This window comes from Morone saxatilis, unplaced genomic scaffold (assembly GCF_004916995.1).
Source record: "Morone saxatilis isolate NCDOM2014 unplaced genomic scaffold, NCSU_SB_2.0 Contig0, whole genome shotgun sequence".
NCBI classification, from domain to species: Eukaryota; Metazoa; Chordata; class Actinopteri; family Moronidae; genus Morone; species Morone saxatilis.
Window position 1 is genome coordinate 1,602,590 of NW_023339650.1, and position 3,671 is coordinate 1,606,260.

The following is a 3,671-nucleotide window of genomic DNA, read 5'->3' on the forward strand; positions in this document are numbered from 1 at the left end:
AGGAAAATAAACTACAGTGTGTGTGTTCACGGTAAGGAAGGGACATGTCAGCCAGTGCAACAGTGTGTCTCACTGATGTGTTTTTAATAGTTTTAGATAACAATGGAGCTCTATGGCACAGAGGAAGAAGATATATCCGACATACACAATACTTGTTAGTAGATACATTCATTGTTGGTTTAGGACTTTTCACAGGATTTGTTGACAATAAGATATGGAGTAACACCGGTCTTATCCTTTAAGTTTACTCAGGAACTTCAGATTCCCCGTCTGTTCATTGCTGTCTTCCTCTTTCTTTTTGCAATCTTGTCTGTCATCATGTTCTGCCATCTTCTCTCCATCTTCTTGTCTTTATGTGAACTTACCTATTTCATTCATTCCACCCTCCAGGGTGTAGGGGCTTATGGGAAGGTGAGTTGTCTTGGCTTAAGCATGGATGACCTGGACTAGTGCATCCTCACTCAACTTTACCATAATCCATTTTCTTTCCAACTCTGCCTCATCACTCTTTTTTTATTTTCTCTCTGACAACCATTTGTTTAGCATGCTGTTCACTCACAGTCTACAGGCCGGTGTGGACACAGCACTGAACCCTGGAGATAAACAGACCATACTCTACTGAGGATGTGAATTTAAGAATGTCTGTGCTCTTAATCTCACTGATGCATGAGTGTGTTCTTGTCCCTCACCATGCATTCTGCAGGATGTGCTGGTTTGAAATTCTGTACAGTAAACTATCATGTGACTGCTTCTTGTTGATTGTGTGTGTGGCTGCTCCCACAGAAAGCCCTGGATATAACCAGAGAGGATTACGGGGCCTTGCCTAGCTGGAAGCAGGTGAACTTGAAGAAAGCCAAAGGCCTTTTCTGAATGTTTGAAACAGAGAGCTGACCTGAAGACATCAGAAAAAAAGCCCCCAGGAGGTTGTTTTGTCTCGTTTACGTTGGGACCCAGCCGAGGCTCAGGGGTAGCCTCTCCTGAGCTGTGATGGCGGGTTGAGGAGGGGAGTACTGAAGGTGCGGAAGAGGTGATTAGTGACTGAGAGGTGTGGCAGCTTCTTGTGCTGCAGTTTTCCTTCCCATCTGTTTTTTGCATTGCTTTTAAAGTAGGAGACAAACATAAGCGGATGCACCTCTGAGTGGATGTGTTAATAGTTCTTTACAGTCTCACTCTGTTAATGTTTGTACATATGTACCATACGCAGGACAGCCAGTGCCGTTACCTTGTCAGCCATCTGTTAGAGTGGGAGCAGGCCTGTCAGCCCGCTCAGCACACATCAGATCCTCTGCTATTCTTATATGTATACTTGTGCATTACAGATAATTTATATCAAATCCATATAGGAATTTAAAAAAAGGCTTCATGAATATTCACTGAGCTAAAAATGATTGAATAAACTGTATAATGAATGTTGAGGATATGTTAATGTTAATAAATACTGGATATTGCAAAAATTCTCTCGTGCTGTACAGTTCACCATTTGCCGTTTACAAATCAAATGATGCAGCTTTGTTTGAATGTGTCTAGTGTCATTATTGTTTCATATAGGAGAAAGCATACAGGCTGGATTAAAGGCACAGAGAGAGATGATGATGAAATGTATTTGATTTTTAAATCCTACAGTGTATAGTGCCTTGCTTTGTGTACAGTTTATATACAGATGCTAGTCTGCATTTTGAAGACTTTTTGTGATATAAAAAAATATTAGAGAAATAAACCCTGAAAGTTGGATATTAGAACAGTGTTTTTGGTTTCCTGTTTTTTCTCCTTAAATTCATATAATTAATTTGTGTGTGACCACAGTATGAATACATCCATCCAATAGAGGGCAGTATAATACTAATTTCTGTGGACTGACTGGTTATTTGTTACAATCAATAACACTGAGCACACTGTATTCTATAGTAAAACCTACCTGCTGTAAACCCATTTCTTGTTTTATGGTAAACTGATTGGCTTAATAGAACCCAGACAGAGAACACAGAGTACCTGAGTGGTTCCTAACCTGAGGGTCCGTGCTCCCAGAAGTGGTTGGAATATATATCTGAAAACATTTGTCATGCACTAAATTATGTTTCTTTTTTTAACATTTATCTTTGCTTGTTTTTTTTCTCACAAAGTACTTGAAGGATTTTAGCTCTATAGTTACTTCAATGGACGATGTATTTATGTCTCAGAACAAAAGGAAATCTGTTTTTTGTAAATGATCAAAAAATGGTCAAATGAAAAATATTTTAAAAATACATAAGCTGGGAAACACTGAAGTAGCTCACTGCTGTCAGTTAATGACTAGAAGATTCCCAGCATAAATCCCTGACTAGAGCATGGGGAAGTTTTGTCTGTCCCCTTCCTCAAACACTACTGTTAGTTAGGTCACTGGTTCCCAAAATGGGGGGCAGGAAAAACAGCTGAATTAATCTGATTCATATTCCTTTTACACAGCAGACATTTTGACTCATCATAGCAGGAAAAGCACAGGTGCTAATAATATTAACTGTGGCTCTGTTCTATTTGAGTGTCCCAGTGAGCCATAACAGTGAGCCAGCATGAACAATAGGACCCTGACACACTGAAACAGCTAAATAGAATTCATTTATTTTATTATTTACACCTGTGCTTTCTGGCTGAGACACGTCAACATGTGTTCTGTGAAAAGGGACCATGTATTTGGGAACAATAAAGAAACAAAAGTGCTCTGATGCTGGCCAGATTATCATGACTGAGGTTAAAAGAAAGGAAAAACAATTATGTTCACTGATCAAACATGGCAGTCAAATCCACAATATAAACAAGTCGATCTAGTTGTGTTTACACTGAGAGCCTTGTGTCTATAGTATCTAAAAACCAATGGTAAATGCAAGTACATTTACTCAAACAATGTACTTCACTACAAATTTGAGGTATTTATTTTTAATTTCATTCTACTTTATATTTTTTGAAGTACTTGTTTTAGTGTTTAAGTTGGGAAGATTGTTGATGAAGCAGCTTTTACCAGTAATGTCAATTGACACTAACTTAGTTTTGTAAGTTACAGAAATATTCCTGATTATGTACTTATTTCTAGGTATTTTGTTTTCACAGTACAAATAAAAACCACCATATTAAGTCATTGTCACTTATAATGACTAAAGCTACTTGATCCAGAACTTACAAAATTGAGATAGTTTAAATGATGTAATCAGTTTGAACTTATCTGGAATCTGGTTTTACAGTGAAGCAGAAATCTGCAGTTCATGTTTCTGACAATGTTATTTCAGTTCAATTGCTTTTGTTGCCAGTTTCCCCACTGTTGATACAAATTCAGTCTGTTACATATCAGGGAAGGTGAGTGCTTGTTTGTTTCCAAAGAGGGCATGGGAGAAGACGTTTGGGAACCACTGGTCCGGGCAGTTAACCCCTAACAAAGCCAAAGAAGTTGCACAGTCATAAGAAATACAAGACTGACTGTCTGTAAATTCCCAGTGACTGTGAAATAGATGGCAGACCTTTCTGTGTAAATAAAGTCAGTGCAGTAATACCGGTAATCACACTGAGAAAGTCATGTTTTCATGTTAGTCTCTTATTAACACCTCTGATCAGCACTGCTCCTCCATAAGACATTCTTGGCAGCTTTATGGAAGCTGTTAAAAGCTCAATTACCTCGCTATGTGAAGTCACACACACACACACAC

At 38.4% G+C, this 3,671-nt stretch overlaps 1 protein-coding gene and 1 long non-coding RNA gene across 17 annotated transcripts in view; both read left to right on the forward strand.

The window, feature by feature from the left end:
- The window catches only part of svila (supervillin a), an 85,265-nt gene that overhangs the window by 66,149 nt on the left and 15,445 nt on the right, over positions 1 to 3,671 (forward strand). The window lies entirely within an intron of this gene.
- On the forward strand, positions 87 to 1,744 carry LOC118323008. Its single transcript, XR_004796481.1, has 2 exons — positions 87 to 411; positions 784 to 1,744. It is a non-coding gene; the product is annotated as an uncharacterized LOC118323008 (long non-coding RNA).